Consider the following 9,775-nt stretch of genomic DNA (forward strand, 5'->3'; position numbering starts at 1 on the left):
CCTCCCCAGAGGAAATAAGAAAATGTAGTTGGAGGGGTTGAAGGGGAAGAGGAAAAGGGCTGGCGTGAGAAAGGCAGAGGCTGAGAGGCAGGGAGGGTATCCTTGGGTGTGGGTGTGGATGTGATGGGGATGTGTGAGAGCAGGAGAGAGAGAGAGAGAGAGAGAGAGAGAGAGAGAGAGAGAGAGAGAGAGAGGAGGGAGAAGAGGGAGGGAGGGATGGAGGGAGGCTGAGGGAGAAGCAGAAAACACAAGAAGCAGCTGGTTTTCTACACTTCTTCTTCTTCTCTTTCATACAGTAGGGCAGGAAGCAAAGAAATCTAAAGGCTAAGACGCTAACTGTCAGCTGTTTTTTTGTGCATGCAGCGGTGAGGATGCTGGAAGCTAACGGTAGCAGGCAGACACCGGCGGAGCTGTCTGCAGCACCATGTGTGTGTGTGTGTGTGTGTGTGTGTGTGTGTGGTACTCAGACGCTGGCTATCGATTTGCAGACGAGCAGCAAACCCCTCCCCTCCCCCCCTTGCATCCCTTCCCTCCTCCTCTTCCTCTTCCTCCTCCTCGTGTCATCAGCCCAGAGACTGCAATGAGCTCATCCTTTACCCCCCCTCCCTCTATTCTCTCGCCCCCTCCCTCATTCACTCTTCCTCACCACTCCTCCCCCCCCCTCTCTTTTTCCACACCTCACTTCTTCTTACGCACCCACTTCAACTCTTTCATGCTTTTATTTTCCTCTTCATTTTTCATCACTTTTAGGAATTCTCATGTGGTGTCCACTCTCTTCACCTATTCATCACCGTGCCACGCCATCTCCCACTGGTGTTTCTATTTATCTCACCCCCCCCCTCCCCCTCCTCCTCCCACCTCTTCATCTTCTTCTTTATTTCCCTCTGTCTTTTAGTGACCACACCCTGTCAGCAGTGGGCTTCGATCATGACTCTTACTCTCTTTTTCCCACTTAATCTTTTTCTCCAGCATCATTTTGTGTTTTTTCCCCCCTTCTCAGTTTTTCTTTGCATCCCCCTCTTCTCTTCTGACATCCCTGGAAACACAAGAGAGGGTGTAGTACTGTAGAATACAAAAGGAGTTTGCTTCTTTCACTTGACAACCAGACACACTCCCTTTCACACACACACACACACACACACACCTTGTGAATCTGTCATTCAGAGGTTGTCCAGCTGTCAGGCAGCGTGTTATGTGAGACAACTTCTCTCTTTCTTTTGTCTTTCTCTGCCCCTCACTCAGTCCCTGCTATTTTACACCCACATATATACATTTATTTTCACAATTTCACAAAAACGTGCAAAACCCAGGGTTTAAGTTAAAACCTGCGGTATAAACTCGGATTTGAGCTCAATTCCTCCCAAAAATATGTGTATTGAACATCAAATTCTACATATCAACTGTATGATGATCAAAAACAGGGAGCGGATGAAATTTAGGCCAATATATTTGGGTCAATATTGGTCTTTCTTTGAATGATAGATATCAGTTGTGGGTCACTGCTCATGACATTAATGTTTTAGATTCTGTTTTACAATATTTCAAGATTTCTTGAGAAAGTAATTAACAAGAAAATCAGTCACATCATGTGATGATGTCATACAAATGGAGGAAATGAAAGATTATGAATACTGGCACATAATAGGGCTGTTAATAGCTTGGTTTCTGTCAGCCTTACATATTTTCATTTCCTCTTCTGGAATAAACTGTAACATCCGGGGCATCCTTACTGACCCGGGTGGCCCAATGTCAAGAATCTCCTGGGTGTATTTTACAAGGAGATAGAAAAATGTACAATTTAAAGCATTTCATTTGAGCACTTTCTGTATGTGTGCTTGAAAAACCAATACAACATTACATTTTTCCCAAACTGGGACATTCCCAGCTGCCTACAGTATTAGTATATTCTATGAGGATCTATTTTTTGCTGAAATGCTGAAAATTGTTCAACATATGAGCAGTAAGTTAAAAGTTTAAAAGCAAATGTCTAAAACATAAATCTGAGAATAGTCTGCACAGACACAAACTGAATATATTTGTGAGTCCAAAGGGTAAATGAGACCTGAACACGAATTTCAGGGTCACCTGACCTGCAAGACAGGTTCAGCTGTAGCCGCTCCAGGCTCAGTCATTAATGTGAAGCACAGCTGGAGTCAGTATAGTGCGGTCACTGTGCTCTCAGCCACAAACAATGAGTCATGGAGATAATTCTAAAGAGATTTCAGACACCATTTTCACAATAGTCTGTGTGGTAAAACTATAAGGCATTTGGTTCTCTGATAAAGTCACATAGCTGAAAAACCATCTCAAACTGGCAAAAAGCCTCATAAGCCTCATTGTACAAATCCATCATTTTAAAATGCTTAACGACAGTATTTAATATAGCTGCCTTGCCCTACCGATCACCCTTGTCGGTGTCAGCGGAGGGTCTCTCTCTTGTCTGCCCTAAAGCAAGCAGTGCTATAAACCCATTATATTCATATGGCTTTATGGAAATATAAATCAGCAGCAGCAGTGGTCCCTGGTGGGATGAGTGACATCAATAAAATGTGTGCTTGAACAAGGTAGTCACGGATGGTGTCATAAAGAATGTCTCAGCATAAGGAGCCCCCCAGGATTTAACCATGAAGACCCACATTTTTCACTCAAAAGACAAAAAAAATCTGATAAAATGCTCAATTGCTTTTAACACAATTAAATGTAAATGTATGCAGGCCAACAATACAACAGTACTTAGCTGTCTTGCCAAGTATGTAATCAGCATAGCTTAGCACAAAGACTGGAAACAGGGGGAAACAGCTAGCCTGAAGTTGTCTGAAGGTAACAAAATTCACCTACCAGCACCTCTGGAGCTCACTAATTAACACATTATATCTTGTTCGTTAAATTCCTACAAAAAACATATCAAAAAGTACTTAAAAAAGTATAAAACCAAGGAGTTGTTAATTATACAGTCTTGTTGTCACCAAAGTTATCATCTTGATAAGGTGCATGGACACTGCTGAGGACTGAGGGAAAATGACTACCATACAGTAACACACCTCAAATTGAATTCCTGGACTGCTATCACATGGATTTGCAAGAATAATCTGCATTGATTTGGCCAGTTATTCCATTAAGCTGTGGGTACATGAGCTCTAGTAATTGCTTTCTTTCTCTCTCACACACACACACACATAGATACCATATGTAAGCTATACGCTTGGGGTGTGTGTATAAGCAGGGTCTAAATGGTTTTCTGACAGCATGTTGGGTGGGGAGCATTTATCTCTGCTGAGTGTGGAAAGAATAACCCGACTCATTTGGAGCCCATTCAGCCATAACAGCCTGATTTAGTCAGACTGAGAATGACTGAATAACTCAGACGCTAATTCTCTGGGGGATGAATAATAATTTGATGTAGTAAAGGTAGTCGCCGGGCAACGATGAATGAATAAATACAAAGGTGTTTGTCAAGGAATGATTGAATAAGTATAGAGGGGATCAGGCTGGTAATCAGGTTTGTCAGGGGATGAAGGAATGAGTAAGAGGCCTTTTTTTGTCAGGTGATGAGTGTGTATTATGTGTTCCACGGTGTTTGACTCGATTTATAAAAGGCAGAGGAGGAGCAAGGACGGGAACCACCATCATGATAAACTATTCACGTTCTGTAACTACACACAGAGAAAGTCACACTCCATACAAGTGCAACCTGGTTGACATTCGTTGTCCCCAGAGGATAAACCCCAGTGACTTAAGTGATCCCCTGACTTTTCCTGTCCGTCACCATGGGGTTCACATGACATGTCCCAACATCTTCTGGATGTATTGCCATTAAATTTGCTACACTTATTCATGCCCCCCTCAGGATGAACTGTAATAACTTTGATAATACTATCGGATCAAAATTCTAATAGGTGCTATACTTTGGTTTTTGACAACATGCTTGCAAAACTAATGATATTCCTATCAGCCTCAGCTGTACGTGCAAAAGTTAGCATGCTAACATGCCATGCTAAGATGATGAATGTGGTAAATATTATACCTTCTTAACATCAGCATTGTCTTTGTGTGCATGTTAGCATGCTAATGTTAGCATTTAGCTCAAATCCCTGTTGTTCATAAGTACTATCTAACAGAGCTGCTAGCATGGCTGTATACAAGGTAATTTAATCAGATATCATCATCAGATATAGTATATTTGTCTGGATTAGGGCAGATACCAGTGATTAATGTCATTGATACTAATGAACTGGTGAGTCTATATAGTGTCAGAAAATACTCATCACAGCCATATGAATGAAGAGAATTGAGAATAGCATCGGACCCCATAGGGCCCCATTCACTCCTATGAAAGTTGCTCAGCGATGCATGAAGCCAAAAAAGTTCGTCCAGTATAAAAATGATCTGGTTTAACAGTTTAGCTTTCTGCTGACTTGAATGTGGATAAAATTATTTAATTGTGCAGCTCCTCTAGATTTAATGCTCAATGCTAATGCTTTAATTCTGGGTTTAATGCTCAAACCACTACTGACTTCTCATGATTGTGTGCAGGAAAGATGCTTTTTGGGTCCCATGGCATCACCTGACAGACCCAGTAGTTTTAATTACAAGGTGTGACCACTTTGTTATAATGGCCTCAAAACTTGACACGTTCCCTGTTTTTACTTAATAAATGACATAGTCCATACTGTTTTATGTCAGTAAATCTATTAAACAGCTCTTTACTTCAGATAACTGCTGTCAGACACATTAGCAAACAGTGTTGTTGAATTTTGATGAAACCAACTCACTCACTTACTCAAGTGATTTTAGTTCATCTGTTCCCGAGCATTTTTGGCACCAAACCAAATTGTATCAGTCATGATTCTAAAAAATGATCACAGCGCATTTTAATTGTCATTTAGTTTTATAATTTCTAAATCTGTTCATTTTACATAATTGAATATTAATTTTACCTCCTCCGATGAGAAACTCTTCACAGAAGTTGCGCAGGCAGCAGAGGTCCAGTGTCCCAGTTTATTTGTCACACAGAGAGTCGACAGCTGGTTCCATCCCTGTCTGGTCCCCAGATTGTCGTCTTTGCTGCAAAAACACACTGGATAGGAGTTTAGAAGTTAAAATATTTTCTTTCCCTAGTTTGTTATACATTGTAACATCTGTGCCATCCTTATTGACCCTGGTGGCGACAAGCATCTACTTGGTGTATTTTAGAAGGGGACATAAAAATATACAATTTGGAGCATTTCATTTGCACACTTCCGCTATGTGTGCTTGAAAAACTAACATCCTGTTACATCATGTACAAATGGGACATTCCTGCCCATAATAAAAGGCTTAGTTTATTATGTGATGATCTATTTTTGATAAAATGTTAAACATTGTATAGCACGCATGCAGGGAGCTAAAGTCAAATTCACATGATCTTTTTCAAGGTGTCCATGCTGATTACAGTGGTGGAAAGGAACTCACTTTACTTACTTGCATTTACTTGAGTACTGTACTCAAGTACAATTTTGAGGTACTTTCCTCAAGAATTTGCATTTCATGCTACTCGACTACATCTTGGAGGGAAAACATTGCCCTTTTTACTCCACTACATTTATTTCAAAGCCTTTTGTGGCTAGCTATGTTGCAGATTCAAAATATTAATACAAAATATACATTATTGTAATATCCATCACATCAACAAATACATTTTGATGTATTATATTGATTGAACCACCCAGCATTAAATAAAGTAGCTCAAATTAACTCCACTTTTACCAGCTGCAGCATCGAAGTGATACAAACATTAATGAGTTAATGATTATACTCTACACAGTGTGTTTTAATGGCAATATTTTGGTATTTTTCAGAGTATTTCTCCCACCACTGGTGTATTGTTTGTCCTTTGGCTTTGGAGACAACAAATAAGTGTTTCAATCAGTGTCCAGAACACATTAAGAAAAGTAACACTGCTCTCTCAGCCACAATACAAGAAAATGACTAATGGAGATTATTCTAAAGAGATTTCAGAGATCATCTTATAATTGCAGAAGCATGTTTCACAGTGACTCTAAATTGCTCGTAGGTGTCAGTGTGAGTGTGAATGGGTGTCTGTCTCTATGTGTTGGCCCTGTGATTGACTGGTAACCAGTCCAGGATGTACTTCTCGCCCAATGTCAGCTGGGATTGGCTCCACCACCCCCTACGACCCTGACGGATAAGCTGTATAGATAATGGCTGGATGGATGTTCCACAGTAGTTAAAGTGTCAAAAACACAAGTTATTTGGTTCTCTGAATGCAATCATATAGCTGATGTGGTTCTCCATAAAATAATCCCCTCAAACTCATTGTACAAATCCATCATTTTAAAATGGTTAAAGACAATATTTAATATTTTTGCCTTGCCCTACCGGTCACCCCTGTCGGTGTCAGCAGAGGGTCTCCTTGTCCTAAAGCAAGCAGTGCTATAAACCCATTATATTCATATGACTTTATGGAAATATAAATCAGCAGCGGCAGGGGTCCCTGGTGGGATGAGTGACATCAATAAAATTTGTGCTTGAACAAGGTAGTCACGGATGGTGTCATAAAGAGTGTCTCAGTGTAAGGAGCCCCCCAGGATTTAACCATGCAGACCCACATTTTTCACTCAAACAGGAAAAACCTGATAAAAAAAAAATAAACAGTGACCTTTACTTGTAATAAAGCATTTTTTACATTGTCACTCAGATGAATACAGACTAAATTCTGAATAGACAAATGTGCTGAAACGCTGATTCGTGTAAGTTGTATTCACAGAAGAAATGTTGACATTTCACCGTGGCGAAAAGCACTGGTGTAAATAATAAAATGAGCGATGGCTGAATTCCATTTGGCTTGCTTCAGTTTAAGGGTCCTGGTTTTGTGCGCTCTGGCTCATTGTTACCCTGTCATGACTTAGTGGGACACTTTCACAGAGCGGCTATGATAAGTCAAACGTCTGCTGCAGAAAAACTCCTGTCAACTGGGGAACGCTGGTTGAAAGCAGAGCTCTCTCTGTGTGTAGGCAACGAAGGCGGGCCTTCATCACAGTCTTCCTCAGCAGAACTGCAACATCATAGCAAAGCTACTTCGCTGAGACATTTTACATCACAACAGACTGTCCTTTGCTGATTCAGCATCTGAACGGTTGTGTTTATTACCTGGTATTTTAACAGCAGCCTCCCCACAAACGTCAGACTCTCCTTTGTTCTCCTGATTTCAGCTGACGGATCAATATACTTTAGACTCTTATCTATCAATAATTCAATTGTTTAGATGATGTGTATGCACAAAAACCAACGCCTTTTCCCACATATGAACTGGTATTTATAAAGGAAGACTGGGCCTCGGTCACAAACAGTGTAATATTGTCTTACCTGAATTTGTTTGTTACTCTGCACACAAATGTAGAACTACATTTAGAACTGTGGCAGACCGTGCAAAAGCACAAATGATGAAGGCCCAGGTGTCCCCGAAAACGCAACGGCAAACCTTTTAATTGAGTGCATATTGAAACTGCTTCATTTAAACACCTTTAATAGACAACAATTAAACTTACTTAACTTAAAACCATTAATTTACTAATGCATTGGCCAAACGTATCAAACGCTGCCTCAATCTAACATGTGATCACTGCATGCAATTTAAACATCAGTGAACTGCCTCCGATAACCAATATAAGCTCAAATGCATGCAAGTTGTATTTTAATATGGAACAGCTGATTGGGGCCAATGAGGTAATTTAGCATCTGCATGTTGGTCCAATTAGCAAGAGTTTTTATCTGGACTTTTTCTGACATCTAGTGGAGACTGAGAGAAGTGATATAAGGGGCGGGCAGGTGCATGTGTGCTTCTGAAAGCTTTATTGTACTTGTGTGTGTATATTGTATTTATGTATTTATGTAATGTAATTAGGTTATTTTGGCTTGATGCTGCACAAGTAAACTGCTCCAGCTGCCTGAAAACACATCATTCCTCTGGGAATTACAGTACCTATTCCAGCCAGGTGTGCAGGTTTTATGTGCAAGTTATATATCGGTTCAAAAATCAACTGTTGTATTTTTAGATTCTTGTTTCTGCACAAATTTTAGTGCTAAACTTCCAATTTCCTTCCCCACAGACTCGTTATTTCTTATTTTCTCATTTGACTTTTACTCACAGGGATCTTCGTCTCTTTCTGCCCTTTCAGTTGTCAGTCTGGTTGAACCGCTGTACAGCGTTTTGTTGTCCATGTACAAAACATTACTTTTTTCTTCATACAAAATAACATGTATTTGTAAATAGGACTTTCTACAACCTAACAGCAGGAAAGACCATTCAGAAATATTGAGTAGTCCTCTCAGCCATTTGACTGTAACAAATGGAGCCTTTACGGCCAGTGATTCCAAACTTTAGAACGGTTGTGTACGTGTGTAATTCTGCACGCTGCAATTGAATTGGTGGATCCAGTGATCTGTATCATCAGCCTGCGAGTTACTACGATGTGATGTACCATTTCCCCTGTGGGCTGTCAGTGCTTTTAAGATTTTGTCATTTCCTCTGCTCAGTGTGTCTGTTGCATAAAGATCCCAGAATACCATCTTCTCTACTGAGGATGTATGTATTTAATCCAGAAACACTTCCCTGTAATATAAAGGTTACTGGCAAAAAAAATCCTTAATGGAAGACTGAGACAGGCAAACCTTACTTACTACAAAACAAAAAAACCCCAAAAAAAACAGGTCGACCTTTTCCAAAGGTTTAAACGGGCGAACAAATCATATAACAATAGATAAATTTCAACTTTATTAATTCACAAAAGGCGTGTCCAGTGGTTGTAAAATAGAGCATAGTCTATAGTTTAACATCTAGAACTGTACAAAACAAAGCCTGCAAAGAGAGACAAATTCAAAGAAAAAAAATGAACACAGACAATTGAAAAAAATGTTAATTTACAAATTGATAAAATAATTCTAAATGAGAATACGTGTGTACGTGTGAAACCCTGACTGGGCTAACACAGGAATAAAGTTAAAGGTTTAAACAGAAGGTGTGTGGTAAACGGCAGTTTACATTCATATAGAGCTTCATGAGGGACTCCTGTGGGTACTTCTTAACAAAGAGACTTTTCTTCAGTAGTAGATCAAAGTGCAAACATTTAAAGGTGAGAGAACGTATGAGAATCAATGCAGTTTTACAGACAGTGTTACAAATGTATATATGCTCAGTGAAGCTGACAGAGAGAGAGGGAAGGATCTGTAACACCATGTAATAACAGATCTCTCTTGCTAAAAAAAAGCCTCATACTGCATCTTGCAGCCAAATAAGACAAAATTCAAAATAATCCATAATGATAAACCCTCCTCTCCTTTCTTTAAACCGCACTTGTGAAAGCGTCTTAAATTATGAGATATGTGAAATTTAAACTTGACCATGTGTGAGCTCAAACCAAGCACTTAAACTTAAAATATTAAACAATAATAATAAATAACAGCATTTGTTCAGTGCAACTACACAACAATGGAAAATACTACCTTTTCTAACATCACCAAAGACCTTAAATAGTCAGAGAGGTTTCTCATATTGCAAACAGACTCCTGAACATGAACACTTGCTCAAAATCAAAGCAAACTGCTTTAAATGTCTCATTTAGCTCAATTGCAAGACCTTAAATCTCAATGAATTAAAAAGACAAATAATCACTTCACTGTTAGAACTGATAATGTATCACTGCGTTATAGCATTACTTCATAAGAAAGATGACTTGTAACTGTTAATGTGATGTTGAAGAGGCGGAATAAGGCGAAG

This window comes from Pempheris klunzingeri, chromosome 17, assembly GCF_042242105.1.
Source record: "Pempheris klunzingeri isolate RE-2024b chromosome 17, fPemKlu1.hap1, whole genome shotgun sequence".
NCBI lineage: Eukaryota > Metazoa > Chordata > Actinopteri > Acropomatiformes > Pempheridae > Pempheris > Pempheris klunzingeri.